Source organism: Ochotona princeps, chromosome 27, assembly GCF_030435755.1.
Source record: "Ochotona princeps isolate mOchPri1 chromosome 27, mOchPri1.hap1, whole genome shotgun sequence".
Lineage (NCBI taxonomy): Eukaryota > Metazoa > Chordata > Mammalia > Lagomorpha > Ochotonidae > Ochotona > Ochotona princeps.
Genome location: NC_080858.1, coordinates 2,357,436 through 2,371,430, shown reverse-complemented (window position 1 = coordinate 2,371,430; position 13,995 = coordinate 2,357,436). Strand labels below are relative to the sequence as shown.

At 46.1% G+C, this 13,995-nt stretch overlaps 1 protein-coding gene across 13 annotated transcripts in view; it reads left to right on the top strand.

Annotated features, from left to right (window-relative positions):
- Positions 1-13,995, top strand: part of CACNA1C (calcium voltage-gated channel subunit alpha1 C) — a 656,633-nt gene that overhangs the window by 524,108 nt on the left and 118,530 nt on the right. The window lies entirely within an intron of this gene.

The window sequence follows — 13,995 nt, the reverse complement described above, 5'->3', positions numbered from 1 at the left end:
GATGAAATCAGATCAGACAGCTTATAAAAACCCTTCTGATTCTGGTATTTTCTGTCTGGAGTCCTGAGCTGACATGAGTGCCTTAGCTTTAGCTCTAGGAGTCTGCATCAAAACTGGATTGCTCCATTCTGTCATAGCCCAAAGGAATTTAGTTGGTCCTACAATGCTGCAGTATCTAGATGCCCTGGAATTGCACTGGGTCTCCTGAAGAATTGCCTATACCCTGAAACCCAGGCCTTCCAAAGACCATTGCATACTTGTGTACATCATGGTTTTTCTGCATGGGAAGCCTGGGCCAACCATCTGCTGTATGAATATCAAACCCAGCTGAGATATCCACTCCCTTTCTGCCTTGCTTGCCTGCACCACCCGCTCTTCCCCTGGAAGTCTCCTCTTTGGTGATCCCTAAATCCCTAGTCCAGACTTGTATAATAGCACTTCCTGTAAACCATCTTCTGCATTTGCAGTTGAGCAACTTTATTTTCCCAGCACCAGCAGAGCCTGGTATAGAAGATGTCAATGTGTATTGGTTGACCAAGCAGTGAGAAATAGGGCAAAGTAGGGAAATCTTGGCTCGGAAGGCCCTGGGATTGTGTCTCTAAGGTCAGATGACTTGGGTCTGCATTGTCACTGTGGTACATTTAAAACCAGACTGGGCTAGATCTGGCTCGATGAACCAGACTCACACATCAATTTTTCATGTGTCATTTATTATCTGCTAACATTTCAGTTCTTGAGAGAACAGGACTATTCCAGGATATTTTCTTTATGTACTCACCTCTTCTCCCATTTGTTCTTTATTTCCGTCTAGAAGAGTGTGGAGACATATTCCTCATTTGATTCTCTCAAGAAGGGCAGCTAATCAGATGAGCGTAACAGCAAGTGTTTGAGAGGAGCAGCAGTACGTACCTAGTTGCTTCTTGAGGATCAGAAGGTAGCCGACATTGAACTCCTGGAAAGGCCAGCCCCCTTCAAAGGGAGCAAGGACTTGATTTCATCCATGATGTAGGCTTGAGCATAATGCTCGATTCATTCACTGGCTGTAGTGGGGATTTACGTAGTCACCGTTATCACAAGCTGAGACTTAATGAGATCTCCACTGTATCTCCTGGATGTAGTGGAAAGCAACCATTTTGGTAATAAATAGAGAACAGCATCTAATTTGTAAATTCCTCTTTCCGTTGCTAACTTTAATCAGATCACTGAAACTGAAGGGAATTGTTGATGACCAAAAATTATTTTCCATGCCTTAATGTGGCCAGGAAACATTACTCCTAATGGAAATGGCATGCTGCTCTGGTGATGGCACAGGATGAGATTTGTCATTAGACTAACCCAATTGTTGCCTATTACAAAAAAAAAAAAATGTTTAGACCAACATCTATTTAAACCCAAACTGGAGCTGAGGCTATACTGCTGTCTTACTGGTGTCCCACTGGCTCATGGAACCAAAACTCTTTCTCAGCTAAGCTACAGGAGTCTTCAGCCTTGACCTTACTGAGGACTTTATCCAGGCTGTCCTAAAAAATCCTGGGCACGGCCAGGTGGGCCACTATAGGGCCCAGGTCATTGTCACAAGAAACCCTTTCTGATATGGAAGGGAGTCAGTCAGTCAAGAGAACACGATACAGCTGGGCCACACTTTCCTTTTGGCTTAAGAATTCAAGACAAGAGAGGTCAAAATGGCTTTCATTCAGGCTGAGCTTAAACCCTGTTTCCTGCTGCATCATCATGAAAGAGTCTGTCAAATTGCATTTCCAGCACAGAGGCCATGTGGCAGGCGAGATGCTATTGGCACACAGTAGGCACTTCATGAATATTCCATGAGAATGACAACAGTGATGAACCCATCTGGGAGGCTGATGGCCCCCGAAGGAACATGGTCAACTGCAGCCATGCGTAGGGGCTGGCCCTGCGAACACATGTCATCACCTATTAGTGTTCAGACTCCAGATGACCTTTGAGATGCAAAGCAAGTCATCCTTCCTGGATCTTCTCCCTGACCTGCACTCAGTTTATGCATTCCCCAGGGAATAGACACAAGAGCATTCCATGTGGAGTGTTGTTATTAATAACATGAGCAACAGCTCCCAGGGATTCAGCACCTCCCGTTACCTCCATTCTCCTTGGGCCTCACCAGACTTCCCAAGATTGGCTTCATCATTGCCATTTATGGTCAAGAATGATAAGGTTCAGTTCATCTGCCCAGGGGCAGGTGGCCAATAGGAAGTTTACACAAGCTCACACACCCAGGTGTTTTCTATCAGACACACCCCCCATTATGTCAGAGAAGAAAAGAGGTACGCACAAAAACGAGGTGACCTCCCAGGCTAGCAGTCCTGGTGATAGAAAAGGAATCGAGGGAGCAAAAGCCCTAGAAGTGAAGTCAAAGGACCTGGTTGCTGATGCTGGCTCTGATACCTACCAGCTCTTTGACCTTGACAACTTTTCCACCTCTGGGACCCCATTTTCTATGTGTGGCCATAATAGATGAATGATTTCCAGTTATTCGTAAGTCCTTGAGCACCCAGTCCCCTTGAGGCCATCTTGGTGCCTTTCTCCTGGAGTCCTATGTTCCGGAACTTACCGGTACCTGGCCCAGCAGCACAATGCCTTTACTTTGCAGGCAGTTGCTCTCCCTGTCTCAGCAAGCATAGGAGTCTGTAAGAGAGAGAATGTTGTCTGGTTAAGAACTTTGGACATCTACAGCCACCTCTTTTCTTTTTTCTTTGTGGTCCATCTTCTGCTCTTGCCCAGAGCCAGTATCCCTCCTGAAAGCACGGAGAAATCAAATCTCACCGCCTCAGTGGGGTGGGATGGAGGTGTCATGGAGGCCCTCTCCCCCCAACACACACGTCTCCATCCATGCCTGAATCTTCTCTGCAAGGACTCCAGCTTGGAGTCTCACCCTGTCCCTTCACAAATACTTAATGGTATGAGCCTACTGGATCATAAGAAATCCCTTCCATTTCTGTGTGTTTCCAGTTGTTAAACATCTTAGCTTCTGTTGAGTTGATACCTGCAGCTGTTTAACTCCACATATACTGAAGTGTCATGGTGTAACACTGTCCTGCCAGTGGTGCTGTTAATTATCCTTGCTAGGTTAATGACCCATGCTAATTATTTTCATGTCTTTGTCCTCCCTCCTGCCTAATGTTTCCATTAGGGAATCAGAATTTGTTGATTGTTCCCCACTTCTTTGGTCCTACCTGTATCTTCGGGCAAGTGGCACTGAACTATCCACACTAAATATGCTTTCCCAGTCAGTAGGCCAACGTTGAGAAGATTGGATTCCTGCCTCTCCCATGTGGAGTTGCCCTCTCTGCATACTCTGACCCCTGAATGAAGGCAGCCCCCCTTCTCTTCTCCTCACTGCTGATACCCATTCTGGGTCACTTCCGTTATACTCTCACTGCAATACTAGGCTTCAGACTCAGCTGCCATCTTGTTCCGCTTTCCTCAAGTCCGGCAAATTCCATCTTCAGACCTGTTCAGGTGCCTACCCAGCTAGACATGACTCCTGCATAACAGTAGAGTTGCTTGACCATGTCCAAGGCCGCCTCAACTCAGCAATGGTCCCGCCAACACCCACTCACCACACAGTACATACGTTCCACACTCACCTTCCCACAGGAAGGACCTGTCTGTATCCCCATGGCTACAGCAAAACTCAATTGTAAAAGCAGCACCTTCCTGCTGTGTTTCTCAGACCACTGGAGCGATAGTGCAAATCCTCACAGAATGGGAGGCTCTGATGGAGGCAGGTGACAGAGAGTTAGCAGGGAACCCCAGGCAGCAGGACCCAGGTGAGCCCAAGGTCGGACTCCTGTGGAAAGCCAGCTTCATGAATTTTAGCATTCCTCCTTGCTGTCAGGCAAGACCTTTGGCTGTTGAAATTGGTGGTCCTCATTCCTCTAGGTTCCAAAAGCCATCTTTCTCTTCTAAAGGAGGAACAGTCAGCCTCTCCAGTAAGCCCAGCACTCCTGAGAAGTCACCAAGGATTTCTAAGATCAGTGTGGGGGGTAGACATGGAGGCTGGAGGATCCTTTGATTCAGATTCAGTGAGGGGAGGAAGGTTCTACAGGATAATGAGGACACCGGCTGCAGGAAACCAAATTTGGTTCCCTGGCAGAGCTGGCATGGACTGGGTTCTTTCTCTCCATGTTTGGCTCAGAGTCTCCTGGCTGCTGTGGGTGTGAGCACCTGCTGCCCTCCATTAGGCTTACCATGGCTGTTTCCAGAAATAGCATGGGAGGGAGGGCGGAACTCGTGGTTGGAGGCTGAAGGTGCATGTTGCAGAGCCAGCTTCAAAGCAAAGGAATGAGACAGTAGTGACTCTGAAGCCTGTCCTGGAGGCGCTGCTTCTTGCCTGTCCATCTCTAAGAGAGGAATGGGGAAGAAGCAAAAGAAAGCAGAACTAGATGTGAGCTGCCAGACAGCCTCTGTTTGCAGAGTGCTTCTGGGGGGCTGCAGTGCAGTGCCTCCCAGAGAGGCCAGCTTGGACTGGCAACAGGTGCCTGGAATAGCAAGACAGCAGCACTGAAGCCATCCAAGTCAGAGGTGGGGGCTGGGGAAGCCTTATGTCTTCTGAGGCCGTCCTGAGCAGTTGTGTAGGGCAGAGCTGGCTGCAAGGGCCAAGGGCATGCAAGTGCTTTAACAACACATGTTAAGAAACTGTGTGCAAAAGGGGTCTCCAAAAGTTCGTGGAAACCATGTATTATGAGGAGAAAAGCAATTCATGGATTCCAAAAACTTTTTTTTTCACTTAAGTGACATTGTTTTTACTTCCATATTCTCACGACTTTTTTGAATAGCCTTGTGGGTGAGTCCTATACAACACAGCACAGACACGAAACTAATGGTTGGAAGAGGCATTCTGGAACCCTGCATAGGTCTACATGAGGGAGGCAGAGCTGGGACGGTAGGAAAGACCCATATGAGTGGCAGAGCCTGAGGGATTCCAAGCAGGGGGCAGCAGAGCAGAGACCCCCAGTGCCATCTGCTGGCCTCCTTATGCAGTGGGCCCCAGTCAAGATGGTGTTGAAGCCAACTTATGGATGGCATATTCTGGAGCCGCAGAGTCAGGCCAAGCCCCTGGATTGGAGGGCAAGGGCTGGGCAGAAATGCAAATGAGCAGGAAGGAGAGTTGCCAAAATGAGGCCACACTTCATAAGGCCTTGGAAGACATTACAGCCAAAGACTGGGATGTGACTGAGGATCTGATGCTGAGCCAGACTCCTTTCAAGTCTAGCCCACATGACACTTGAGTAGTGCTGGTAGGGCCGGAAGTTATAGCTCTGTACCCTACCCCCACTCTGCCTGGAGTCCCCTCCCACCTCCCTCAGCAGCATGGGCCACTTGGCATTCCAGCACAGTGCAGTACCCCTTTGCTGCGAAACAGCTGATTTTTTGCAAGGCAGTGAACATCTTAAACGTCCTTCAAATCTGCCATGAGCCTTGGCTTGGGAGTGAATGCTTGCGAGTTCCTCCTGATCTATTCAGATGCTTGGGCTGTTTGGGAAGTGGTTCCCTCTCCAGTTCTCCTTCTTTGGTGCCTATTCCTTGAGCTACTCTGGGAAAGCCTTCAAATATGTGAAGATGGGGATAAGGTTGCCTATCTGGAGTGTCATAAATTAAGCCATCTCAGTTTGTTTGGGTTGTATAGTTCAACTGTACTCTGTATACCCTACAGCATGCCTTTGAGGCTCTTCCCCTCCCAGGAGTGGGGGTCAGGCTACTGAGCCAGGTCGAGGGGATACCTAGGAGAAGAGCAGTCCTCAAGATGCAGGACACTGTCCTGCTGAAGGACATTTCGAGGGAAGGTGTCATTTATTCTCAGCAAGGACTCCATGCACACGGGTCAAAGGGGAGCAAAAGAAGCAAAGGAAGAAGGGAAAGCAGCTAACAGGGTGATTGGTGAACTAAGGGTCTGGCCACAGAAGGGGGCAACTGGTTGATATTCTGACAGCTACCCTCGAGCTCATGAGCTGGTGGGGCAGAACAGGCACCATGGGGTTGGAGCTAAAATGACTCACTGCCCATAAAGCAGCTTTCCCAGTGGCAGCCTTAAAATTTAAAGCAGTGGCTTCATTGCCTGCTGGAAAGGAAGATGAATCTGAGACTCTGCTGAGGTAGGGGTGCTTGTTTCACAGAGGAGCACACGTGAATAGGGCAGCAAAGAGGCAGCCTGGGGCTCCTGCACATCCAGGGTGCTCTTCTCTCTAATGACGGGCAATAGCAAGTGGGAGAGGTGGAAGGAGGTACACAACTCTACCATGCGCTCATTGTGTGGCCCTGTCGAGTTCTCACGACCTGAACAGCACTACCTGCAAAATGCAGGGCTGTCTGATCTTCTTCAAGAACTCTTTCTGGCTAAACAGTGCAAGTCCTACTGAGCTCTCCACTCCCAGGAGAGTAACATGTCCTGGGTCACCTGGCTTCCAGAGCTAGGATCTAAATTCTAGCCCCCTTGATCCAGAGTCAGTGGGATCTCTGCATACTGCCTGCCCTTCCCTTCCCAGAAGACTTGGGCAGGGTCCTGTACCAGGTATCTTCCACCTGTCTTTCCAGCCCTGCTCCTCTTCTTCTTGGCCTAGCACATCCCTCAGGGCTGGCTAGCTGTCTGGATTAGGGATGGTTTTATAGATTTGTCCAAAATACATAGTACCTAAGAGCATGGATTGGGCATCAGAGCTGTGTAAATTCCAGCTCTGACTCTGAACTGCATGCGTCTTTCTCTAAGCCTCAGTTTCCTTGTGCATTGAATGGAAACATGCAACACTGCCCTCCAAAGTTCAGCCAATTACTGTATGTAAAGTTCATGAAAGAGGAGCTGAGATAGAATGGATGATTTCTATGAAAGATGGAAATGATTGGTTTTGCTCTTATGCCCCCGAAGGGACAATGCTTAAAATGCATTAGATGCCATTGACCGGGAGTAGAGAGAGGTTAGGGGCAAAGACACTCTTCATATCATAGCATAGCTCATAAGGGACCACTTAGGAACCAGTAGAAACAATTTCAAGCTGAAGCATTTTTTGAACCTAAGGGGAATACTTTCCCAAAGGAGCCTGTACACATAGGCTGCAATTCTGTAGGTCTAGAAGATCCCTGGTCTCATCCCCAATCTGAAGGGGAGCCAGGTCTTCCATCTGGCATGTTCCACCCTTCTCGTGTGATCCCAAAATTCCCAAGGGTCTGCGAAAGTCCCATACCTCCCAAGCAACCCTCACATAGGGACAGGGATGTGTATGTGCCATGGAGTTGCAAGTGAGTTCTTTCTTCTGACCCTGCCTGGGACCCTCAGGCTTCTAGCAGGGACCAAGGTGGCCCAACTCCGTGGTGCTGTGAAGGTAGAGAGAAATTTTCTGCTTGGAAGCGCTGGATGTTTGTGTCCTGCTGAGATCACCACAGCCTGCTTTTCGTCTCTCGGTTATGGCTGCAGATCAAGGACAGGCATTTCTGTTTCCTTCTGGTTTATTGCAGTAATAACGATGATGATGATGGCACATCTTGCTTCTCTCGTCCTTTTTTAATAAGGCTACTTTGCATGGCTCCTTAATATTTAATCCTGTTTTATATTTATTTTCTGATGGCTTAAAATCAACCAGAGTTTAATTGCTCATGTGGAAGAAGCCAAGCTGTGCCTTGGCTGGCAGGAAGTTTGGGGAAGGCTGTGGAAGCTGATGGCCCTATTCAACTTGGGCAGGCTGCCAGGGCCTTACGACCACCTTGCCTGCTCTTGTCCGCTCTTGTCATTGCTGTCAACTTATTTCTCTGTTTGCCACTCCTCTCATCCGCTTCAGTTGACCCATGGAAGAAGTGGAAAAAGTGAGATCCAGATTGACCCCATGACCCTACAAAGCTATCTGGCTTAGGGCTGAGGCAAGGGCTAATTTAGAGTTTCCTGTGCTTACAGCACTTAGAGCTGCCTCAGACTGAGTTAGCCGCAGACCTCTGAAGAGTCCCTTCCTGCATTGGAGACTCTATGTGGTAAATAAGTCTTTCTGCAAGGCAGACTTGAATCAGATGCAGATGGAATGTGTCATTGTTCCCACAGTCACCACACCCAGAATATTCTGTTCCATTCTACCACAATACCACCTCACCTGCATGCACAGTTCTTGACAGCAAGTCAGCCTGCAAGCCCTGACTTGAACACAGTTATTCCAGAGTTTGCCTGATGTGTCTGGCTTGGGCTCACAACCAACCATTCTGTACCATTCAGCAGCTTTCACCTGCACAGAGGGATAAGAATAACCTCCTTACCTACACCACAGAGATACATTCATCAGGATCCTCCTAGAAGACAGGGTACTCTTAAACCAGATGGTTTAAAGAAAGTGTACTGAAAGTTAGAGGCAGGTTTAAGGAAGTCAGCAAAGGGACAAGGGGAGGGAGCTGGTTCTAGAATCAGAGAACACAGCTATGCCGATAGTCATGTGACCAGACATGTAGCCTGCTCTGGCCATTCTGCCCCAACCCAGGGAGGATTTTCCCATCCTCACCCTTCTCTGCAGTTGCCACACATGGGAATTTTGCCAGTTCTCCCATTCGCCCACCACAGCAGGAAGTCCAAGCAAAGGCAGCCTTTGGTGCAGAGCGTGGTAAGAAGGGTGGAGCAAGATAGAGGCCAGTGTGGACGGGAGATACTGTAGAAGACAGGAAGTGGGCTTCCCATGTACTGGCATCACAAAAGGAGTCCAAGAAATTCCAAGACAACGTCTCTGGCTTTAGAAAGTTCCAGTTTACTCAGAGTCAAACCTAATAGTTGTAAAACAACAACAAGCTAGAAGAAAAACCATCAAAAATGATTTGCAATAGATACAGGTATTTATAATATTAATAGCAGCTACCACTTTGCCAAGTTCTTTGGTCTGTGTTAATTCCCTCAATCTTTACCAAGAGCTCTTGAAATAACTAACTATGAATCTTCTTAACAGATGATGAAAAGCTAGGTGAATAAAGGCTGTATAACTTACTCAGGATCACATAGCTGGGAGAAGGTGAAACAGAAGATGAATCATGAGTCATGGTTACATACCTCAGGGTTTAGGCACTCAGGGGGCTGCCACTGACTGGAATTGGCTCCAAGCATGTATGAAATTTGAATGTATCACGAATGGATATATGTTTGGCTCCACAGGCCACATTGAGTCCCTCCAACAGCTTTTTTTTTTTTTGCTTTATTGCTGTAGTAGGAAAGTGATCATAGATGATACATAACCAAATGGTCATAGTTATGTGCCAATAAAACTTTATTTACAAAAACTGATGGCCACCTGGATTTGGCTCCTTACTATCCATTATGGGTTGCATTATGGCTCCCTTATAATTCATCTGCTGGGGTCTCGACCGCCTGCTCTGCCTACTTATCTCAGAGTTTGGCCACATATGTTAACCCTGGAAGTGAACAGGCACTCTGCAGAGAAGGCAAAAATCTGTGGTGCCACACAGAACCCCCACAGGTTCAAAGAAAGATGGCACACTCAAGGGACCTTACAGAGGTCCAGCTTACTAGTTGGAAAATTTGTGCAGGAATTACCAGGGAATAAGGGAAAGAGGAATGTCATAGTAGGAGCTGTGTAAGCACATGCCACAGTGACTGAATTATCACTGTCTGGAGACTGGAAAGCAGAGCGGTTCATGAGGGCTGTGAGGAAGGGATCAGGTCTGGACCAGTCCTCTCAGCCTGTAGGTGGCCAACTTCCTTCTGTAGTTTTACTCAGTCTTCCTCTGCCTATCTTTGTGTCCACATTTCTTCTTAATAAGAACACGGTAGTATGGGATTCAAGCCCACCCACATGACCTTGATTTAATTTAATTGCATTTGAAAGATCCTATTTCCACATATGGCTACACTTTGAGATCCAGGGGAGGGGCAGGGGTTACGACCTCAGCAGATGCATTTCTACTCAGGGCGTAAGGATGGCAAGGAGTTTGGGGTACTAGGTTAGTCAGTGAGCCATGGAATTAAGAACACTTTTGCTTGTTAGCAACAACTCGATTAGTACTTTGAGCATATAAATATTAATTATATCACTCCAAGGCAAAGAAATAGAATAAAAATAGTCATCCAGCCAAGTAAATGACAGAATAAATTATTCAGTTCCATCCTGTAGTGCATGGCAGCCTGAGCAATTGGATCCCAGCAGGCTGGCTGACCCAGGATGCAGCCCTTTGGGCCCCAATGGCATCCTACCACACTGGAGAAGTTCAGATTGGATGAGAACTGCCTTCAGCTCATTCAGCTACTGCCCAAGACATCTGGCCCTGACATATCAGCCTTCTCCCAATGGAAGGAGGTAAAAGATTGACAGCAGTTGATGAGTTCTTTGACCTTGGGGAAATGGGCTACCGTCTACACTCTGAATAAAGGCTGGGCATTTATCTGAGGCCATCTAATGAGAAGCCAGCCAGAGCAACTGATAATATCGTTAGGATATCACAAAGCCCATCTGTGGCACAAAGTCAGAGCTGTGACTGAAGGCTGTCCAGATTGCTTCATTATCACATGGAGCCCTGCTCTGAGGGATCAGCTGTTCATGCATAGACAGATCAGAGGCGGAGCAAGGCTAGAGCCCTCATATGCACATATGGCTTTCCACACCTCTCATCTGAACCACAAATGGGAGTAAAGGAAGAAACACCAAGATTTTTTTGGTTCCATTGCAGATTTATTCCTAAGCCACCCTAGTAATTTGTTCTGATTCTCAAACCTTTGTGAGAATCCTACGTGATTTCATTTCTAGTCATGCAGATGGCTGTGGTCATCTTTGGACATACGTATCACAGTGGCTTGCTGATGGCTAAATGAGATCTAATCTCTCTGGAATACAAATGTGAACATACCAGCACAGCTGGGAGCATTTTTGACCACTGGAAGACTTGTTGGAAGCTGTATAAGGAATTGTCGAGAGACATTTGTTAGTTTTATAAAGTTCACTTCCTGTAGGGAAAAATGAGGAGCAATATACCACAGCCTTCTGCTTCCCCTTGACCTCAGCTGCAGAAAGCCTGACACACACAGCTGATCCAAGCAACCAGCCTTGGGAAGCACCACTGTGCTTGATGTCCAACTTCTGAATTTCAATGAGTGAGTTCTCAGAGGATTTTCCAACCTTCATCGTGTCTCTGGCTGAGGGCTTCTTCCCAACATGATGGATGTGATTACCAGTTTCCACATGATCCTGCAGGGAAGATGACTTTTTATCATTTCCCCACAGTCCCTACAACTATTCTCCATGGAAATCAGTGGAGACACCGCCAGCTCTTAGACAAGAACAACGAACCTCACTGGAGATGTAGAAATAGTCTGAAAAAGCACCATCCAAGCAACAGTGGCCAGAAGAGTAGGTGTTGGGTAGAAACGAAAGGAATCATTCGAGGATGTTGTCAATTGTAGACAAGATAGCCTCTCCACACCTTGTTGCAGCCATTGTTGACACCGATGCTGTCCACCCCTGACAGTATCCATGTTCAGCTACTTTTGGAAAAAAATCTCAATTTCCTCTGCAATCTTCTCAACAGATACTGAGAGTCAGGTGTGTCTGAAGACCCACATTTCATAGCTGGTGATAGTGAAGTTAGGAAATAAGAAAACAAGCCCCCCTTTAGCTTTCTACCCCAGCATGCCCCTCTCCAAATCTATTCAACAGTAAGGCACAGTGTGTGTTACAGAGGCTATGCCATAGTGTTGCTGTCTGCAGATGGACACACAGCAGGTCCCTGCCAAGGATATTGGAGTAAGTTGCCTTTAGTGCAAAGGAGCCCTCAGGGATCTGGTTTCTTGCCTGTCTTTCTGCCTTAAACTCCAGCATTTTATTTGAATGGGGGCTTTATTTCTGTCTCATCCATGGATTAAAAATCTAACATTCATGAGTCTAAAGTTTGAGAAATTTGGATATTCCATTTCTTAGAGGTTTTCTTTAAAGGATTGACCACAAAGGCTGCCATCTAATGGCTTCATAAAAGGAACCCAATCCATTTCTACCATTCTGTGCTATGGGACAAGCTACCACAAATGAACAGGCACTAGTGTGGTAACGTACTGCCCCTTTCAGATGGGTCATTTTTATTTCAGCCAAGAATCTTTAGATGTATGTTCTGGCCCAAAAGAACAGTACTGTGGATACCAGAGCTCTGTATAAGCTCTTCAAATCGCTTTCCCCGTGGGTGGCCATCAACTTTGCCCACATGAAAATCTACTTCAATCCAATTCCACTGCGTATTAGCTAGTTGTGTGCTTAGTAGCCTCTTTCTGTTGGCTTAAAAGTTATTAAGCTGTTCATTCCAAAATTGGACAAGATGGGACACTGTGTTCAAGCCAGAAACTACACAGTATTTGTTAGAAACACAGTATTTGATAGAAAGCCTGAATGCTCTCAGCTCTCTGTCATTGATCAGATCTCTGTTCTCTCAGACCACAACAGGTACAGACAGAAAGTTCAACAACTGGCAGCCCTGTGTTTACCCTGTCACATCTCCAAAACTAGACAACACTTGTGAGATGCTCGTTTCAGGGACTGTTGTCATTCTAAATGAGACACACCTTTCTCTAGAAGAAAAACATGAACTAGGTCGTTCGTTGCAGCTCCTGATGCTCAGTGTTTATGCACACAGTATTTGTAAGATGTTTATAAATAGGATCCTGATTGTAAAGTTTCAGCTTATCCCACTTTTTGGATTTTAAAGATGAGTGTGTCTGACATATGATCTTGTACATTGGTTAAAAATACACAGTTATTTCAAAAGTTACTTGAAAAATAAAAGGGGCCTTAAAGGATAAATTCATTTGTGTGCCAGGATATTTTGAAATCCATTAAGTTTTTTCAGAATTCGTATTTTTCAAGAAATTTTTGAAGCCCCGTAATATGTATGGATTTCCAGTACTATTGCATCCAAATAAATTAATCTCTCAATTTTATTTTCCGTGAGCTATTTGAAGTTTCTTCCTCATAAGCCTTGCTCTTCTGTCAAAAGGCAGTTTTCAGAATTCACAGTAATAAATGATGTTGAACATAATTTGAACAGAGCATGAAATTAAACACCTAAAACAAGGTGTTGACCTTATTACCCTTTCTTAGAACTGATGGGCCACTCATCCATTTCTCAGGAGGGCAGACACTGGGCTTCAGTGCATGGAAACCATCTTCCCATTTATTGCTATGATTATTCTATGCCCATCACTAATTGGCAGTACCTTCTGTGGTGGCCTTAGAAAGTTAGTGCTTGTTAATCCTCACCTTATCCAAAAAAAAAAAAAAATGGGAAAACTGCTTACAAGGAGTTAGCTAGCATCCATTACTCAGTCAAGCACAGAACATGAAGCCCTTCCTCTCTCCTATGCAGATATAATCATTTTCTACCTCCTTAGCACCCTCCTCTTCAACTAAAGCCTAGACCCAGCTGTTCTCTCTTATTTGCATACCTCCTCAAAAAAAAAAAAATCAGTGACAGACAAGCTGACATCTGCTTTGCTCCTTTAAGCTGCTCAGAAGCAGGAAATGCAGTTTTTGAATCCGATGCATGGGATGGGGCTTTGATGAGTCCAGTTTGATGACTGAGCTGGACGGAGAGGGGCAGGTAGCTCAGTGGTCTGCTTTCCCTCCTGTAAGGGATGTCATCCATTTCTGAGTGGTGAGGGAGCTCCTGGATTTACTAATGGTGGAGCATTTTCAATGTCCCATCTGGCCATCGGGGAGGGAAGAAGAGGGATACTAATGTTATGATTTGACTTTAACCATTAGTCTTTGCCCAGGACATGTGGCAGTCCCTTTTAGGATCCTTCAAACTCGGTCTTTAGATCTAGACCAAAGTCTGCTGGAATAACTCCTTCTCCCCCCAGGATCCATTACTTGTTCTGTGTTGTTAGTTTGTGTAATTTGGGGTTTTGGTTCCATTTTGTTATGTTTTCTTACATGTTTTGTTTATTGCTTTTTTAAAAAAAAAAAATTTTTTTTTGATTTAATTTTGGAGATGAAAATGAATGTCGTA